The sequence below is a fragment of the Orcinus orca genome, chromosome 8 (genome assembly GCF_937001465.1).
Source record: "Orcinus orca chromosome 8, mOrcOrc1.1, whole genome shotgun sequence".
Classification (NCBI taxonomy): domain Eukaryota; kingdom Metazoa; phylum Chordata; class Mammalia; order Artiodactyla; family Delphinidae; genus Orcinus; species Orcinus orca.
The window spans coordinates 30534182-30556462 of NC_064566.1; positions in this window are offsets into that span (position 1 = coordinate 30534182).

A 22281-nucleotide genomic window follows, 5' to 3' on the forward strand; every position below is an offset into this window, starting at 1 on the left:
AATTTCTCAGAGAACATTCTTCTCATCTTCCTGGTGAATATAAACCAGCTGCAGTTTTCCTGAGTAGCATCTGAGAAGGTGGCTCTGTATATCACATTTCATTATGAAACACTGTCACTTTACCTATGTTTCAGTTCAGATAGTGCATAAGCTCTGTTCTCCGTGGTACCTGGGGTCTCCATATGCTGAGCCCTTCCAGGGTTCTGTAGGCTGAATCAGCTTTGTTTCCCCCCTTCACACCCTGCCCTCACCCAGTATCTGTTTTATCATTTAGAAACCTTTAAAAGGAAAAGAGAAACGGAAGGGGGGAAAAGGCACCTGGAGGAAACAGAGCCGATTTAAAAAGCAGAAAAAAATTGTAACTTATTAATATTCTTAGTGATGAGATAAAACACCACATCCCTACTGTCCTAATCCCCGCTACTCTCCTAACTCAGTTATTTTCACCTCTGTCCATTTTCCACCTTCCAGAAATTTGTTGAAATCTTTAGTTAACTGTTCTCTTCTGTCCTCTTTACCCTTGTGGATTTGTACATTTTTTCCCCCTTTCTTTCTTAAAGAAATTCCTTTGCCATCCTTTTAGCAGAGATTGGGGAAGGAAAAGAGATAATTGTATATGATTATTCGGTTGTATTTAATTGGAAATCTTTAGTTGTAAACATATTGACATGGGGTACTTGTGGAGATGCAAGTTTATTGCCCAGGTGAGAAATACAGTTTAGGGATAGATATTTAGACCTCATCAGTTTGACTTAATTATTGAAGCTATGGGGATGGATCACATTTCCCAGGAGAAGTTTGAAGCATGATATTCATTCATTCATTCAACACATATTTATCAAATGCCTACCGTGTGCTGACAGGGAGAAGATGGACTAGGCTGGAATATAGAGAAAGGACATAAAGAACATAGGGATAGGGAGAGAGGGGCCAAGATACTGGAGTAGAAAGACCTTGAGCACATCTCCCCTCATGAGCACACCAAAATCACAACTGTCTGCAGAACAGCTATCTGTGAAACAGACCAGAATCTAACAGAAAAGATTTTCTAAAACTGAAGACAAAGAAGGAACCACAACAAGATGGGCAGGAATGATGGACTTGTGATATCAAGTCCTATACCTTTGGGTGGGTGACCCACAAACTGGAGAATAATTATATTGCAGAGGTTTTCCCACAGGAGTGAGAGTTCTGAGCACCACATCAGGCTCCCCAGCCTGGGGGTCCTGTACCAGGAAGATGAGCCCCTAGAGCATTTGGCTTTGAAGCCCAGCAGGGCTTATTTTGGGAGTCCCACAGGACTGGGAAATAGAGACTTCACTCTTAAAGGGTGCACACAAAATCTCATGTACACTGGGACGCAGGGCAAAAGCAGTAATTTGATAGGAGCCTGGACCAGACCTACCTACTGGTCTTGGAGAGTCTCTTGGAGAGGTGGGGGCAGGGGGCCCCTGCAACTCGCCCTTGGGACATAAACACTGGTGCCAGTCATATTTGGGAGCTTTCTACCACATGGGTACATCTGCTGGTGGCTGCTATTGTGGGATCCTCCCTCTAGCTCATTAGCACCAAGATCTGGCCCCACCCAACAGCCTGCAAGCACCAGTGCTGGGACACGTCAGGCCAAACAACTAACTGGGCAGGGACACAGCCTCACCCATCAGCAGACAGGCTGCCTAAAGACCTCCCAAGCCAACAGTCACCTCTAGACACAGTCCTAGACACACCTCTGCCCACCAGAGGGCCAAGACCCAGCTCCACCCACCAATGGGCAGGCACCGCCAGTGGCCTCCAGGAAGCCTGCACAAGCCTCTAGACCAGCCTCACCCACCATGGGGCAGACACAAGACTTAAGAAAACCACAATCCTTAGCCTGCAGACCCAGCCCACCCACAGCAAGCCAGACCCTATCCTGGGAAGAGTTGGGCCCTTGTCTTGCTGATCAGCAGGTCAAAACAAGTTTCAGGACACTCTAGGCCTCATATCCAACTGTGTCAGGAATCAGTCCCCCCTCCACCAGTTATCTGACCAGCTCTGGGAACCCTGGGCCCTGCAGCCACACTCCAGGACCTGGCTATGCCTGCTAAAAGTCTGGTACTACAGGATCTGGCTTCACCCACCAGTTAAGGGGCAACACCCTCGGAGTCTTCTAGACCCTGACTCTGCCCAACAGAGAGCCAGCCCTAGACCTGGGGCCCACTGGGGTTCTGCAGGTAGCTGCCTTGTGGCCAGGCCCCACTAACCAGCAGCCAGCAGCATCTGCACAAGGCAGGACCTGGAAACTAACCAGGCTAGGGACCAACCAAGCCTACCAGACTGCCCACATAGCCTGACACAATAGAAGGAAACATGCAGTCCTCTTAGGGGAAACACTTAGAGCATATAGCTTGGGTGACAAAATGGGAGTGTGCTTGCTGGGATGCATAGGACGTCTCCTACAGAAGGCCACATCTCCAAGGTTGAGAAACGTAATTAATCTACCACATCCATAAAAGTACAGATACCAACTTAGACAAAACTAAGCAGCAGAGGAGCATGTTCAAGAAGAAGGAACAGTGGGAATTCCCTGGTGGTTTGGACTCTGTGCTTTTACTACCGAGGGTGTGGGTTCAATCCCTGGTCGGGGAACTAAGATCCCAAAAACCGTGCAGCCTAGGCAAAAAAAAAAAAAAGAGGAACAAGATAAAACCCAAGAAGAACTAAGTGAAGTGGAGACAGGCACTCTACCAGAGAAAAAGTTCAGAGTAATGATCATAAAGATGATGAAAGAACTTGGGAGGAGAAGTTAGAAGTTTTTAACAAAGAGTTTGAAAATACAAAGAACAAGCAAAGAGAGATGAACAATACAATAACTGAAATGAAAAATACACTAGTAGGAATCAATAGTAGACTAAATGAGGCAGAAGAACGGATCAGTGAGCTGGAAGACAAAGTAGTGGAAATCATTGCCACTGAACAGAAAAAAGAATGAGAAGAAATGAGGACAGTTCAAGAGACATCTGCAACAACATCAAGCGCACTAATATTCACATTATAGGGGTCCCAAAAGGAGAACAGAGAGAAAGGGTCTGAGAAAATATTTGAAGACATAAGAGCTGAAAACTTCCCTAACCTGGGAAAGGAAAAAGTCACCTAAGGCCAGGAAGTACAGAGAGTCCCATACAGGATGAACCCAAAGAGGAACACATCAGGACACATTGTAATCAAAATGACAGACATTACAGATAAAGAGAGAATATTAAAAGCAGCAAGGGAAAAACAACAAATAACATACAAGGGAACTCCCATAAGGCTATCAGCTGAGTTTTCAGCAGAAACTCTGCAGACCAGAAGGGAGTGACACAGTATATTTAAAGTGATGGAAGGGAAAAACCTACAAACAATAATATTATATCCATTGAGGCTCTCATTCAGATTTGATGGAGAAATCAAAAGCTTTTCAGACAAGCAAAAGCTAAAAGAGTTAAGCACCAACAAACCAGCTTCACAACACATGTTAAAGGAATTTCTCTAGGTGCAAAAGAAAAGGCCACAACTGGAAACAAGAAAGTTATGAAATGAAAAATCTCACCGGTAAAGACAAACATACAGTAAAGGTAGTAAATCATCCACACACAAAAGTAGTAGGGTGGTTAAAAGACAAAACTACTAAAATCATCTGTATACACAATAAGCAGTTAAGGGATAACAAAACAGATGTGAAATATAATGTCAAAAACAGTAATAGTGAGGGGAGGAAAGTACAAATGCAGGGTTTTTAAAATGTATTTGAAATTAAGAGATTAGCAACATACAACAATCATATGTATAATTAATATATATTAAATATATAATTTATATTAAACAATATATAATTAATATATATTAAATAATATATATTATATATGTATATATGTGTGTATGTATATATATATATATACTGTTATACAAAAACCTCAGGGTAACTGCAAATCAAAAATCCACAATAGATATACACACAAGAAAGAAAAAGGAACCCAAACAAAACACTAAAGATAGTCATCAAATCACAAAAGAAGAGAAGAGAAAAAAAGACCTACAAAAGCAAAAACAAAACAACAAAGTGGCAGTAAGAACAGACGTATCAAATACTACCTTAAATGTAAATGGACTAAATGCTCTAATCAAAAGACAGAGTGGCTGAATGGATAAAAAAAACAAGACCTGTATATATGCTGCCTACAAGAGACTCACATCAGATCTACTGCCACATAGATACTGAAAGTGAGGGGATGGAAAATACTGTTCCATTCAAATTGAAATTAAAAAAAAATCCAGAGTAGCAATACTTATATCTGAAAAAACAGACTTTAAAATATGGCTGTTACAAGAGACAAAGAATGATACTACATCATGGTTAAGGACACAATCCAAGAAATAAGATATATATATAACAATTGTGTATATGTACATAGATATGCACCCAACGTAGGAGCAGCATAATGTATAAGGCAGATATTAACAGAAATAAAAGGAGAAATTGACAGTAACACAATAATAGTAGGGGACTTTAAAACCTTACTTACACCAAGGGACCGATCATTCAGACAGAAAATCAATAAACATGGACCATAAATAACACATTAGACCAGATGCACTTAATTGGTAGCATTCCATCCCAAAGCAGCAAATTCACATTCATTTCAAGTGCACATGGAACATTCTCCAGGATAGATAACATGCTAGGCCGCAAAACCAGCCTTGGTAAATTTAAGAAAACTGAAATCATATCAAGCATCTTTTCCTACCAGAATGCCATGAGACTAGATATCAACCACAAGAAAAAAAGTGCAAAAATCACAAACACGTGGAGGCTAAACCATATGCTACTAATCAACAGATGGATCGCTGAAGAAATCAAAGAGGAAATTAAAACATTCCTAGAGGAAATGAAAACAAAAAGATGATGATACAAAACCCATGGGATGCAGCAAAAGAAGTTCTAAGAGGGAACTTTATAGCAATACAAGCTTACTTCAGGAAATAAGAAAAATCTCAAACAACCTCATCTTACACTTAAAGAAATTAGAGAAAGAACAAACAAAAGCCAAAGTTAGTAGATGGCAAGATATCATAAAGATCAGAGCAGAAATTAATGAAATAGACACAAAAACAAAAAAACAGAAAAGAGCAATGTAACTAAAAGCTGGTTCTTTGGAAAGATAAACAAAACTGATAAACCCTTAGCCAGATTTGCCAAGGAAAAATTGGAGAGGAACCAAATCAATAAAATTAGAAATGAAAAAGGAGAAGTTACAACCAACATCACAGAAATACAAAGGATCATAAGAGACTGCAATGAAAAACTATACACCAATAAAATGGACAACCTAGAAGAAATGGACAAATTCTTAGAGAGGTACAATATCAAAAGACTGTACTAGGAGGAAATAGAAAATATGAACAGACCAATTTCCAGTAATGAAATTAATCAGTACTTTAAAAACTTCCAACAAAAGCCCAGGACCAGATGGCTTCACAGGTGAATTCTGCCAAACACTTAGATACGAGTTAATACCTATCCTTCTCAAATTTCTGCAATTAACTTCAGAGGAAGGAACACTTCTGGACTCATTCTCCGAGGTTAGCATCAACCTGATACCAAAACCAGACAAAGACATCAAAAAAAAAAAGACAGAGAGAGAGAGAAATTAGAGCCCAATATAACTGATTAACATAAATGCTAAAATCCTCAACAAAATATTACCAAACCAAATCCAACAATATATTAAAAGGATCATACACCATGATCATGTGGGATTTATTCCAAAGATCCAAGGGTTTTTCAGTGTCCACAAATCAAAGTGATACACCACATTAACAAATTGAAAAAGAAAAACCATATGAACATCTCAATAGATACAGAAAAAAGCTTTTGATAAAATTCAACATCCATTTACACTAAAAAGTCCCCAGAAAGTGGGCATAGAGGGAAAATACCTCAACATAATAAAGGCCATATATGACAAACCCACTGCTAACATCATACTCAATGGAGAAAAGCTGAAAGCATTTCCTTTGAGATGAGGAACAAGACAAAGATGCCCACTCTCGCCACTTTTATTCAACATAGTTTTGGAAGTCATAGCCACAGCAATCAGAGAAGAAAAAGAAATAAAAGGAATACAAATTGGAAAAGAAGAAGTAAAATTGTCACTGTTTGTAGATGGCATGATATACAGAAAATCCTAAAGAGGCCACCAGAAAATTACTAGAGCTTATCAATGAATTCAGTGAAGTTGCAGGATACAAAATTAATATACAGAAATCTGTTCCATTTCTCTATACTAACAATGAACTATCAGAAAAATGAAACAATCCCATTAAAAAATAGAACACTCTTTGACATAAACCACAGCAATATTTTTTATGCTATCACTTAAAAGGAAGGAAATAAAAACAAAAATAGACAAATGAGATCTAATTAAAACTAAAAGCTTTCACACAGCTAAGGAAACCATCAACAAGACGAAAAGAAAATGTACTGAATGGGAGAAAATATTTGCAAACAATATGAACAATAAGGGGTTAATATCCAACATATAGAAACAGCTCAAAAACTTCACATCAAAAAAACAAGCAACCCGATTAAAAAATGGGCAGAAGCACTAAATAGACATTTCTCCAAAGAAGACATATAGATGGCCAGAAAGCACATGAAAAGATGCTCAACCTCATTCATCATCAGAGAAATGTAGATCAAAACCAAAATGAAATATCACCTCACATCTGTCAGAATGGTTATTAACAAAAAGAATTGCAAATAACAAACATTGGAGAAAAAAGAACCCTTGTACATTGTTTGTGGAATGTAAACTGGTGCAGCCACTGTGGAAAACAGTATGGAGGTTTCTCAAAACACTAAAATAGAACTACAATGAGACCAGCAATTACACTCCTGTGTATATATGTATATTAAAAAAATTAATTGGAAAAGATACATGCACGCCAATGTTCATAGCAGTGTTATTTACAAGTGGCAAGATATGGAGGAAACCTAAGTGTATATCAAGCGATGAATAGATAAAGATGTGGTATATATATTCAATGGAATACACATACCTCATGGTAACTGCAAACAAAAATCTACAATAGATACACACACAAAAAAGAGAAAACAATCCAAACACAACACTAAAGATAGTCATCAAATCACAAGAGAATAGAACAAAAGAAGGGAATGAAAAGACCAACAGAAAAAAAGCCAAAACAATTAACAAAGTGGCAATAAGAATAGACATATCAATAATTACCTTAAATGTAAATGGATTAAATGCTCCAACCAAAAGATATAGACTGGCTGAATGCGTACAAAAACAAGACCCGTATATATGCTGTCTACAAGACACGCACTTCAGATCTAGAGCCACAAACAGACTGAAAGAGAGGGGATGGAAAAATGTATTCCATGAGAATGGAAATTAAGATGGAGGGCTTCCCTGGTGGCGCAGTGGTTGAGAGTCCGCCTGCCAATACAGGGGACGTGGGTTTGTGCCCCAGTCTTGGAAGATCCCACATGCCGCGGAGCGGCTAGGCCTGTGAGCCATGGCTGCTGAGCCTGTGCGTCCAGAGCCTGTGCTCCACAGCAGGAGAGGCCACAACAGTGAGAGGCCCGCATACCGCAAAAAAAAAAAAAAAAAAAAGATGGAGTAGTAATACACGTATCAGACAAAATAGACTTTCAAATAAAGACTGTTACAAGAGACAAGGACACTACAGCCCCCCCATCAGGATGCTTGCACAGGCCGCTTACATAGCCTCATCCACCAGAGGGCAGACAGCAGAAGCAAGAAGAACTACAATCCTGCATCCTGTAGAACGAAAACCACATTCACAGATAGACAAAGTGAGAAGGCAGAGGACTATGTACCAAATGAAGGAACAAGATAAAACCCCAGAAAAACAACTAAATGAAGTGGAGGTAGGCAACATTCCTGAAAAATAATTCAGAATAATGATAGTGAAGATGATCCAGGACCTCGGAAAAAGGACAGAAGCAAACTCAAGAAGATGCAAGAAATGTTAACAAAGACCTAGAAGAAATACAGAACAAACACATAGAAGAATTAAAGAACAAACAAACAGAGATGATAAATACAAAAACTGAAATGAAAAATACACTAGAAGGAATGAATAGCAAAATAACTGAGGCAGAAGAATGGATAAGTGACCTGGAAGACAGAATGGTGGAATTCAATGCTGCAGAGCAAAATAAAGAAAAAAGAATGAAAATAAATGAAGACAACCTAAGAGACCTCTATGACATTAAACGCAACAACATTCACATTATAGGGGTCCCAGAAGAAGAGGTAGAAAAAGGACACAAAATATTTCAAGAGATTATAGTTGAATACTTCCCTAACGTGGGAAATGAAATGGCCACCCAAGTGCAGAAAGCACAAAGAGTCCCAAGCAGGATAAACCCAAGGAGAAACATGTCAAGACACAGTAATCAAATTGACAAGATTTATAGACAAAGAAAAATTATTGGAAGCAACAAGGGAAAAATGACAAATAACATACAAGGGAACTCCAATAAGGTTAACAGCTGATTTCTCAGCAGAAAGGAGTGCCACGATATATTTAAAGTGATGAAGAACCTACAACCAAGATTACTCTGCCCACCAAGGATCACATTCAGATTCGACAGAGAAATCAAAAGTTCACAGACAAGCAAAAGCTAAGAGAATTCAGCACCACCAAACCAGCTCTACAACAAATGCTAAAGGAAACATAAGAGAAGAAAAGGACACACAAAAAAAACCCCAAAACAATTAAGAAAATAGTAATAGGAACATACATATCGATAAATACCTTAAAAGTGAATGCATTAAATGCTACAACCAAAAGACAAACACTGGCTGAATGGATACAAAAACAAGACCCAGGGGGCTTCCCTGATGGCGCAGTGGTGGAGAGTCCGCCTGCCGATGCAGGGGATACAGGTTCGTGCCCCCATCCGGGAAGATCCAGCATGCCACAGAGCGTCTGGGCCCTTGAGCCATGGCCGCTGGGCCTGCATGTCTGCATGTCTGGAGCCAGTGCTCCACAATGGGAGAGGCCACAACAGTGAGAAAAAAAAAAAAACCAAGACCTATATATATGCTGTTTAAAAGAGACCCACTTCAGACCTAGGGGCACATACAATTTGAAAGTGAGGGGATGGAAAATGATAGTTCATGCAAATGGAAACCAAAAGAAAGCAGGAGTAGCAATACTCATATCAGATAAAATAGATTGTAAAATAAAGAATGTTACAAGAGACAAGGAATATAATGATCAAGGGATCAATTCAAGAAGAAGATATAACAATTATAAATATATATGCACCCAACATAGGAGCACCTCAATAGATAAGGCAACTGCTACCAGCTATAAAAGAGGAAATCGACAGTAACACAATAATAGTGGGGGACTTTAACACCTCACTTACACCAATGGACAGATCATCCAGACAGAAAATTAATAAGGAAACACAAGCTTTAAATGACACAACAGACCAGATAGATTTAATTGATATTTATAGGACATTCCATCTCAAAACAGCAAATTACACTTTCCTTGCAAGTGCACATGGAACATTCTCCAGGATAGATCACATCTTGGGTCACAAATAAAGCTTCAGTAAATTTAAGAAAATTGAAATCATATCAAGCATCTTTTCTGACCACAATGCTATGAGATTAGAAATCAGTTACAGGGATAAAAACGTAAGAAATACAAACACATGGAGGCTAAACAATACGTTATTAAATAACCAAGAGATCACTGAGGAAATCAAAACATACCTAGAGACAAATGACAATGAAAACACAATGATCCAAAACCTATGGGAGGCAGCAAAAGCAGTTCTAAGAGGGAAGTTTATAGCAATACAATCCTACGTCAAGAAACAAGAAAAAACTCAAATAGACAATTTAACCTTACACTGAAAGGAACTAGAGAAAGAAGAACAAACAAAAACCAAAGTTAGTAGAAGGAAAGAAATAATAAAGATCAGAGCAGAAATAAATGACATAGAAAAAAAGGAAACAATAGCAAAGATCAATAAAACTAAAAGCTGGTTCTTTGAGAAGATAAACAAAATTGAGAAACCCTTAGCCGGACTCATCAAGAAAAAGAGGGAGAGGACTCAAATCAATAAAATTAGAAATGAAAAAGGAGAAGTTACAATGGACACCTCAGAAATACAAAACATCATAAGAGACTACTACAAGCAACTCTATGCTAATAAAATGGACAACCTGGAAGAAATGGATAAATTCTTAGAAAGCTATAACGTTCCAAGACTGACTAGGAAGAATAGAAAATAGGCACAGACCAATCACAAGTAAGGAAATTGAAACTGTGATGAACAATCTTCCAACAAGCAAAAGCCCCGGACCAGATGGCTTCACAGGCGAATTCTATCAAACATTTAGAGAAGAGCTAACACCCATCCGTCTCAAACTCTTCCAAAAAATTGCAGAGGATGGAACACTCCCAAACTCATTCTACGAGGCCACCGTCACCCTGATACCAAAACCAGACAAAGATACTACAAAAAAAAAGTTACACAGCAATATCACTGGTGAATATAGATGCAAAAATCTTCAACAACAAACTAGCAAACAGAATCCAACAACACATTAAAAGAATTATACATCATGATCAAGTGGGATTTATCCCAGGGATGCAGGGAATCTTCAATATACGCAAAACAATCAATGTGATACACCATATTAACAAATAGAAGAATAAAAACCATAAGATCATCTCAATAGATGCAGAAAAGGCTTTTGACAAAATTTAACACCAATTTATTATAAAAACTCTCCAGAAAATGGGGATACAGGGAACCTGCCTCAACATAATAAAGGCCATATATGACAAACCCACAGCAAACATCATTCTCAATGGTGAAAAACTGAAAGCATTTCCTCTAAGATCAGGAGCAAGACAAGGATGTCCACTCTTGCCACTATTATTTAACATAGTTTTCGAATTCCTTGCATGGCAATCAGAGAAGAAATAAAAGGAATACAAATTGGAATAGAAGAAGTAAAACTGTCACTATTTGCAGATGACATGATACTATACATAGAGAATCCTAAACATGCCACCAGAAAACTACTAGAGCTCATCAATGAAGTTGGTAAAATTGCAGAATACAAAATTAATGCACAGAAATCTCTTGCATTCCAATACACTAACAACAAACATCAGAAAGAGAAATTAAGGAAACAGTCCCATTCACCACTGCAACAAAAAGAATAAAATATCTAGGAATAAACCTACCTAAGGAGGTAAAAGACCTGTACTCTGAAAACTATAAGACACTGATGAAAGAAATCAAAGATAACACAGATGGAGAGATATACCATGTTCTTGGATTGGAAAAATCAATCATGAGAAGATGGCTATACTACCCAATGCAATCTACAGATTCAATGCAATCCCTATCAAATTACCAATGGCATTTTTTACGGACCTTGAACAAAAAATCTTAAAATTTGTATGGAGACACAAAAGACCCTGAATAGCCAAAGTAGTCTTGAGGGAAAAAAAAACGGAGCTGGAGGAATCAGGCTCCTTGACTTCAGACTATACTGCAAAGCTACAGTAATCAAGACAATATGGTACTGGCACAAAAACAGACATATAGATCAATGGAACAAGATAGAAAGACCAGAGATAAACCCACACACCTATGGTCAACTTATCTATGACAAAGGAGGCAAGGATATACAATGGAGTAAAGGCCATCTCTTCAATAAATGGTGCTGGGAAAATTGGAGAGCTACATGTAAAAGAATGAAATTAGAGCACTCCCTAACACCATACACAAAAATAAACTCAAAATGGATTAAAGACCTAAATGTAATACCAAATACTATAAATCTCAGAGGAAAACATAGGCAGACCACCATTTGACATAAATCGGCAGTGGTATCTTTTAGGATATGCCTTCTACAGTAATGAAATAAAAACAAAAATAAACAAATGGGACCCAATTAAACATAAAAGCTTTTGCACAGCAAAGGAAACCATAAAAAAACTAAAAGACAACCCACAGAATGGGAGAACATATTTGCAAATGAAACGACCAAAAAGGGATAAATCTCCAAAATATACAAACAGGTCATGCAGCTCTGTTTGAAAAAAACCCCAAAAAACAGAACCCCAATCAAAAAATGGGCAGGGTGGGGGCCCAAGATGGCAGAGTAGAAGGACGTGCTCTCACTCCCCCTTGTGAGAACACCAGAATCACAACTAGCTGCTGGACAGCATTGACAGGAAGACACTGGAACTCACCAAAAAAGATACCCCACATCCAAAGACAAAGGAGAAACCACAATGAGATAGTAGGAGGGGTACAATCACAGTAAAATCAAATCCCATAACTGCTAGGTGGGTGACTCACAGACTGGAAAACACTTATACCACAGAAGTCCACCCACTGGAGTGAAGGTTCTGAGCACCACATCAGGCTTCACAACCTGGGGGTCAGGCAACGGGAGGAGGAATTCCTAGAGAATCAGACTTTGAAGGCTAGTGGGATTTGATTGCAGGACTTTGACAGGACAGGGGGAAAGAGATACTCCACTCTTGGAGGACACACACAAAGTAGTGTGTGCATCAGGACCCAGGGGAAGGAGCAGTGACCCCAGGGGAGACTGAACCAGACCTACCTGCTAGTGTTGGAGGGTCTCCTGCAGAGGTGGGGGGCGGCTGTGTCTCACCATGGGGACAAGGACACTGGCAGCAGAAGTTCTGGGAAGTACTCCTTGGCATGAGCCCTCCCAGAGTCTGCCATTAGCCCCACCAAAGAGCCCAGGTAAGCTCCAGTGTTGGGTTGCCTCAGGCCAAACAACCAACAGGGAGGGAACCCAGCCCAACCCATCAGCAGTTAAGCGGATTAATGTTTAACTGAGCCCTGCCCATCAGAGCAACAATCAGCTCTACCCACCACCAGTCCCTCCCCTCAGGAAACTTGCACAAGCCATTTAGATATCCGCATCCACCAGAGGGCAGACAGCAGAAGCAAGGAGAACTACAATCCTGCAGCTTGTGGAACAAAAACCACATTCACAGAAAGATAGACAAGATGAAAAGGCAGAGGGCTATGTACCAGATAAAGGAACAAGATAAAAACCCTAGAAAAACAACTCAGTGAAGCAGAGACAGGTAACCTTCCAGAAAAAGAATTCAGAATAATTATAGTGAAGATGATCCAGGACTTCGGAAAAATAATGGAGGCAAAGATTGAGAAGATGCAAGAAATGTTTAACAAAGACCTAAAAGAATTAAAGAACAAACAGAGATGAACAATACAATAACTGAAATGAAAAATACACTAGAAGGAATCAATAGCAGAATAACTGAGGCAGAAGAATGGATAAGTGACCTGGGAGACGGAATGGTGGAGCTCACTGCTGCGGAACAGAATAAAGAAAAAACAATGGAAAGAAATGAAGACAGCCTAAGAGACCTCTGTGACATTAAACGCAACAACATTCACATTATAGGGGTCCCAGAAGGAGAAGAGGTAGAAAAAGGACATGAGAAAATATTTCAAGAGATTATAGTTGAATACTTCCCTAACGTGGGAAAGGAAATAGCCACCCAACTGCAGAAAGAAAAGAGAGTCCCAAGCAGGATAAACCCAAGGAGAAACACATCAAGACACACAGTAATCAAATTGACAAGATTTATAGACAAAGAAAAATTATTGAAAGCAACAAGGGAAAAATGACAAATAACATACAAGGGAACTCCCATGAGGCTAACAGCTGATTTCTCAACAGAAACTCTCCAAGCCAGAAGGGAGTGGCATGATATACTTAAAGTGATGAAAGGGAAGAACCTACAACCAAGATTACTCTACCTGGCAAGGATCTCATTCAGATTCAATGGAGAAATCAAAAGCTTTACAGACAAGCAAAAGCTAAGAGAATTCAGCACCACAAAACCAGCTCTACAACAAATGCTAAAGGAACTTCTCTAAGTGGGAAACACAAGAGAAGAAAAGGACCTACAAAAACAAACCCAAAACAATATAAGAAAATGGTCATGGAACATACCTATCAATAATTACCTTAAACGTGAATGGATTAAACCCTCCAACCAAAAGACACGGGCTTGCTGAATGGATACAAAAACAAGACCCATATATATGCTGTCTAAAAGAGACCCACTTCAGACCTAGGGATGCATACAGACTGAAAGTGAGGGGGTGGAAAAAGATATTCCATGCAAATGGAAATCAAAAGAAAGCTGGAGTAGCAATACTCATATCAGATAAAATAGATTTTAAAATAAAGTATGTTACAAGAGACAAGGAAGGACACTACATAATGATCAAGGGATCAATCCAAGAAGAAGATATAACAGTTATAAATATATATGCACCCAACATAGGAGCAGCTCAATACATAAGGCAACTGCTACCAGCTATAAAAGAGGAAATCGACAGTAACACAATAATAGTGGGGGACTTTAACACCTCACTTACACCAATGGACAGATCATCAAAAATGAAAATAAATAAGGAAACAGAAGCTTTAAATGACACAATAGACCAGATAGATTTAGTTGATATTTATAGGACATTCCATCCAAAAACAGCAGATTACACTTTCTTCTCAAGTGCACATGGAACATTCACCAGGATAGATCACATCTTGGGTCACAAATCAAGCCTCAGTAAATTTAAGAAAACTGAAATCATATCAAGCATCTTTTCTGACCACAACACTATGAGAGTAGAAATGAATTACTGGGGAAAAAAACATAAAAAACACAAACAAATGGAGGCTAAACAATACGTTAATAAATAACCAAGAGATCACTGAAGAAATCAAAGAGGAAATAAAAAAAATACCTAGAGAAAAATCACAATGAAAACACAACGATCCAAAACCTATGGGTTGCAGCAAAAGCAGTTCTAAGAAGGAAGTTTATAGCTCTACAAGCCTACCTCAAGAAACAGGAAAAATCTCAAACAATCTAACCTTACACCTAAAGGAACAAGAGAAAGAAGAAGAAACAAAACCCAAGGTGTGCAGAAGGATGGAAATCATAAAGATCAGAACAGAAATAAATGAAATAGAAACAAAGAAAACAATAACAAAGATCAATAAAACTAAAAGCTGGTTCCTTGAGAAGATAAACAAAATTGATAGACCATTAGCCAGACTTGTCAAGAAAAAGAGGGAGAGGACTCAAATCAATAAAATTAGAAATGAAAAAGGAGAAGTTACAACAGACACTGCGGAAATACAAAGCATCCTAAGAGACTTCTACAAGCAACTCTATGCCAATAAAATGGACAACCTGGAAGAAATGGACAAATTCTTAGAAAGGTATAACCTTCCAAGACTGAACCAGGAAGAAATAGAAAATATGAACAGACCAATCACAAGTAATGAAATTGAAACTGTGATTAAAAATCCTCCAACAAACAAAAGTCCAGGACCAGATGGCTTCACAGGTGAATTCTATGAAACATTAAGAAAGAGCTAACACCCATCCGTCTCAAACTCTTCCAAAAAATTGCAGAGGATGGAACACTCCCAAACTTGTTCTATGAGGCCACAATCACCCTGATACCAAAACCAGACAAAGATACTACAAAAAAAGAGTTATAGACCAGTATCACTGATGAATATAGATGCAAAAATCCTCAACAACATACTAGCAAACAGAATCCAACAACACATTAAAAGGATCATACCCCATGATCAAGTGGGATTTAGCTCAGGGATGCAAGCGTTCTTCAATATATGCAAATCAATCAATGTGATACACCATATTAACAAATTGAAGAATAAAAACCATATGATCATCTCAATAGATGCAGAAAAAGCTTTTGACAAAATTCAACACCCATTTATGATAAAAACTCTCCAGATTGTGGGCATACAAGGAACCTACCTCAACATAATAAAGGCCATATATGACAAACCCACAGCAAACATCATTCTCAATGGTGAAAAACTGAAAGCATTTCCTCTAAGATCAGGAGCAAGACAAGGATGCCCACTCTCTCCACTATTATTCAACATAGTTTTGGAAGTCCTAGCCACAGCAATCAGAGAGGAAAAAGAAATAAAAGGAATACAAACTGGAAAAGAAGAAGTAAAACTGTCACTGTTTGCAGATGACATGATACTATACATAGAGAATGCTAAAGATGCTACCAGAAAAATACTAGAACTAATCAATGAATTTGGTAAAGTTGTAGGATACAAAATTAATGCATAGAAATCTCTTGCATTCCTATACACTAATGATGAAAAATCTGAAAGAGAAATTAAGGAAACACTCCCACTTACCATTGCAACAAAAAGAATAAAACACGTAGGAATAAGCCTACCTAGGGAGATCGAAGACCTGTATGCAGAAAACTATAAGACACTGATGAAAGAAATAAAGATGATACCAACAGATGGAGAGATATACCATGTTCTTGCATTGGAAGAATCAATATTGTGAAAATGACTATACTACCCAAAGCAATCTACAGATTCAATGCAATCCCTATCAAATTACCAATGGCATTTTTTTATGGAACTCGAACAAAAAATCCTAAAATTTCTATGGAGACACAAAAGACCCTGAATAGTCAAAGCAGTCTTGAGGGAAAAAAATGGAGCTGGAGGAATCAGACTCCCTGACTTCAGACTATACTACAAAGCTACAGTAATCAAGACAATATGGTACTGGCACAAACTCAGAAACACAGATCAATGGAACAAAATAGAAAGCCCAGAGGTAAACCCATGCACCTATGGTCAACTAATCTATGACAAAGGAGGCAAGGATATACAATGGAGAAAAGACAGTCTCTTCAATAAGTGGTGCTGTGAAAACTGTACAGCTACATGTAAAAGAATGAAATTAGAACACTCCTCAGCAGCATACACAAAAATAAACTCAAAATGGATTAGAGACCTAATCATAATGGCAGACACTATAAAACTTAGAGGAAAACATAGGAAGAACACTCTTTGACATAAATCACAGCAAGATCTTTGATCCACCTCCTAGAGTAATGGAAATAACAAAAATAAACAAATGGGACCTAATGAAACTTAAAAGGTTTTGTACAGCAAAGGAAACCATAAACAAGAAGAAAAGACAACCCTCAGAATGGGAGAAAATATTTGCAAACGAATCAACAGACAAAGAATCAATCTCCAAAATATATAAACAGCTCATGCAGCTCAATATTAAAAAAACAAACAATGCAATCAAAAAATGGGCACAAAACATAAATAGACATTTCTCCAAAGAACACATACAGATGGCCAGGAAGCACATGAAAAGCTGCTCAACATCACTAATTATTAGAGAAATGCAAATCCAAACTACAATGAGGTATCACCTCACACCAGTTAGAATGGTCATCATCAGAAAATCTACAGACAACAAATACTGGAGAGGCTATGGAGAAAAGGGAACCCTCTTGCACTGTTGGTGGGAATGTAAATTGATACAGCCACTATGGAGAATGGTATGGAGGTTCCTTAAAAAACTAAAAATAGAATTACCATATGATCTAGCAATCCAACTACTGGGCATATACCCAGAAAAAAACATAATTCAAAAAGACACATGCACCCCATTGTTCATTGCAGCACTGTTTACAATAGCCAGGTCATGGAAGCAACCTAAATGCCCATCGACAGATGAATGGATAAAGAAGATGTGGTACATATATACAATGGAATATTACTGAGCCATAAAATGGAATGAAATTGGGTCATTTGTTGAGACATGGATGGATCTAGAGACTGTCATTCAGAGTGAAGTAAGTCAGGAAGAGAAAAACAAATATCATATTAATGCACGTATGTGGAACCTAGAAAAATGGTACAGATGAACCAGTTTGCAGGGCAGAAATTGAGACACAGATGTAGAGAACAAACGTATGGACACCAACCAAAGGGGGAAAGCGGGGGTGGTGGTGGTGGTGTGATGAATTGGGCAATTGGGATTGACATGTATACACTGATGTGTATAAAATTGATGACTAATAAGAACCTGTCTAAAAAAATAAATTAAATAAAATTCAAAAATTAAAAGACAAAAAATGGGCAGAAGAACTAAATATACATTTCTTCAAAGAAGACATACAGTTGTCCAAAAAGCACATGAAAAGATGTTCAATGTCACAAATTATCAGAGAAATGCAAATGGTCTTCATGAAAAAGTCTACAAACAACAAATGGTGGAGAGGGTGTGGAGAAAAGGGAACCCTCCTACACTGTTGGTGGGAATGTAAATTGGTAAAACCACTATGGAGAACATTATGGAGGTTCCTTAGAAAACTAAAAATAGAAATACCACATGACCCAGCAATCCTACTCCTAGGCATATACTTGGAGAAAAGCATAATTCGAAAAGATATATGCACCACAATGTTCATTGCAGCAGTATTTACAATACTAAAGACATGGAAGCAACGTAAATGTCCATCAACAGAGGAATAAGATGGGGTTCCTATATATAATGGAATATTACTGAGCCATAAAAAAGAACAAAATAATGCCATGTGCAGCAACATGGATGGACCTAGAGATTGTCATACTAAGTGAAGTAAGTCAGAGAGAGAAAGACATATATCATATGATATCATTCCTATGTGGAATAAAATTTTAAAAAATAATACAAATGAACTTATTTACAAAACAGAAACAGACTTACAGATAATGAAAACAAACTTATGGTTACCAAAGGTGAAATCTGGGGGAGAGGGAAGGATAAGTCAGGAGCTTGGGATTAATATATACACACTACTGTATATAATATAGATAATCAACAAGGACCTACTGTATAGCACAGGGAACTCTATTCAGTATTCTGTAATAACCTATATGGGAAAAGAATCTGAAAAAGAATGAATATATGTATATGTATAACTGAATCTCTTTACTGTATACCTGAAACTAACACAGTATTGTAAATCAACTATACTCCAATATAAAATAAAAATTAAATTAAAAAATGAAATATGCATTCAGTGTAAAAAAAATGGACAGAAGAATGGAATAGACATTTTTCCCAAGAGGAAATGTGGACAGCTATCATGCACAAGAAAAGATGCTCAACATCATTCATCATCAGGGAAATGCAGATCAAAACCACAATGAAATATCACCTCTCATCAATCAGAATGGCTATTATCAAAAAGAACACAAATAACAAACATTGGCAAGGATGTGGAGAAAAGGAAACCCTAGTACACTGTTTGTGGGAATGTAAATTGGTGCAGCCACTGTGGAAGACAGTATGGAGGTTTCTCAAAAAACTAAAAATAGAACTACTATATGAGCCAGAAATTCTACTCCTGGGTATATATTTTTTAAAAAACTCCACTAATTCGAAGAGATACATGCACCTCAATGTTCATAACAGCATTATTTCCAATTGCCAAGATATGGAAGCAACCTAAGTGTCCATCAAGCAATGAATGGGTAAAGTCGTGGTATATATGTACAATGGAATAGTACTTAACCATAAAAAATGAATGAAATTTTGCCATTTGTAGCAACATGGATGGAATTAGGGGGCATTATGCTAAGTGAAATAAGTCAGACAAAGAAAGACACATACTGTATGATATCACTGATATGTGGAATCTAAAATATACAACAAAATAGTGACTATAACAAAAAAGAAGCAGACTCAGATATAGAGAACAAATTAGTGGTTACCAGTAGGAAGAGGGAAGGGGGCAAGGACAACTTAGGGGGAGGGGAGCAAGAGGTACAACAGGTATAAAATAAGCTACAAGGATAAATTGTACAGCATGGGGAATATATTTTATAATAACTGTAAATGGAATATAACCTTTAAAAATTATGAATCACTGTACTGTACACCTGTAATTTAAATAACATTATGCATCAACTATACTTCAATTTAAAAATGTATGGATAAGGATATAAAGAGGGAGAGAAGCTACTGGAAAAGCAATGTGGAAGGTGGGAAGAGGGTGCAAGAGGTGCTCTCGCTGTGAGACAGGGAAGTTTGAAGGGGGAGTTGATGGTTCTATAATATCAAATGTTGTATAAAGTTTCGTATAGAATGAGGGAAGCTTTCTATTTGCTTATTCCACTGATACTTATTGCATTTCTAGCACTATGCTATATTCTGGGGGTGCAGTGGTCAACAACAGTGACCTAATCTTGAACCTGTTAGAGCTTACATTCTAGAGATGACCATTAAACCAGTCCTTACACCGAAGCACAAGTTATGAGGCCACCTTAGGAGGAAGCTAACCTTTGTTGGGGTCAGAAAAAGCTTCCAGGAGGAAGTGATTAAGCTGAGACTCAGTTTTGACCTGCAGCCTCAAATAAATGACCCAAATAAACAAAGCTTAGCATGTAATTATTTTGGTGGCTGAAGAGTAAAGAAAGGGCTTAGAACAGTGCTGATTCCATGTGCCACCTTTCTTTCCAAGACCAAGGATAGGTAATATGACAGCTCTTGAACATCAACGTGACTTTCAGACTGCTGGTATACATGGACACACTGCTACGAAGTTACAAGGGAAATTTCTAAAATCGTAGTCATTTCTAAAGAAAATCTTTAGACTTCCATGGAAAAGTACACCTTGAAGTTTGATGATAAAAATAGACCATCTGTGGCCTCAGCATCTGAAGTAATACAGATGGGGCTATTTATTTAAAGAATAAATTGCTGGCAATCTCATTAGCAATTCAAAGGCTGGACTTTCAGACTTTCTTCTTATGCTACCCATGGCCCAGGTGGATAACAAAACTTTGAGTAGTTTATGCTCACAAATTATACTTTATGATTTAAACTAAAATTTTTTTCTTTATCCAAAAAAGAAAACACAGCAAATAATATTCAAGTATTTACTGTGTCCATTAATATTGTAAATTAAATTCATATGTTGGCTTGAGAAAAAAATAAAATGTACAAAGTAGCTTTATAGTGAATATTTACATACTACTGTTGATAATGGCAGCCTGCCTGAGAGAGAAAATTTTTCAGAAAGGGAAGTGGTATCTTGAATTTCCTCTTAAAAATGGAAGGGGTTAGGAACACTGGAGAAGGGAAAATATTCAATTATCTGTCAGTAGGGAGAAGGCTATACCTTACAGGACAATAAAGTTGGGAAGGAACACAGTCCTTTTCTTTCCCAGAACCACAGAGCCACTTCCCTTGCCTTTCTCACTCCTATTCTCTAAGCTGATAGAACTAGCATAGGAGCCTGGCAAAAAGGAGGAGCTGGTCCCTTGCCACCAACTTCAGGGTCCTGGGAACCATCTGAGGGCCAGAGGGAAATGGGAGCGATCTTTTTTTCTCTTTGGTGACCACTGCACAGGGTAGCGTGGGAGCGGAATGTTTTCTTAGTTTGAATAAATTTACCAAAACAACCACCCAGCGCCTACCTCTTTTTAACTCCTGCTCCCTCGGCCAAGGGCTTTCCTCTCTGGGTGTAGGCCGAGATGCAAAGTACCCACATAGGTAAATCTAAAAGGTGTCTGTCTCTCAATAAACTAGAAGAAATTCTCACCAAATTCTTTAGCTGTGCAATGTTAGATATCTTGAAGGCTCCTTTCTGCTCTAAGCTTCTATTATTCTGTGTGGTTCATTTTTGTATTTTTAGGATGTGGACTTAGGTCACTGCTTATTCCCTAGTAAGGATAGTGAGGGCAATGTCCCCTTCCTCTTAGAGTGTGACATAAAAACATCTGACTTCAGGAAGCCTTCTGATGGGCTATGCCCAGTTTTGCCAGAAGGCAGCCTGCCTCAGGGGAGCAGTAGAAATTCACCTGAGTTTGAATATGTACTCTGCTACCTAGGCTGTGGGAACTAGACACGTCACCACCTCTCTAAGCCTCAGTTTATTCTTCTAAAAAATGGACTTAATAATCTTTTCTCCATAAGATGGTTGCAAAATTAGTATACCATGTAAAGTACCTCATACAATGTTTGACCCATGGAAGGTGCTTCATGTATTATTTTGTATATTTATTTATTGATGCAAGTAACATTATACTTCCTGGCAGTAGATTGTATGAGGCTACAAATTTCCCAACAAGTTGTATAATTAAGGGGAATTCCTCATGGTTGCCACTGTGATGTTTTCTGCATTGTGGTGTCATTTTTTTGTGATTGTTTTATGAAACATTTGGTCGTTGAAAGTTACAGAGGCACTTTTGATACCTTAATGCTTTATGCGATGTCAGTCTTTTCAAGATGTAGAGCCTTTAATGTAATTGGTTTCTTTGTTAAGACTTTGCA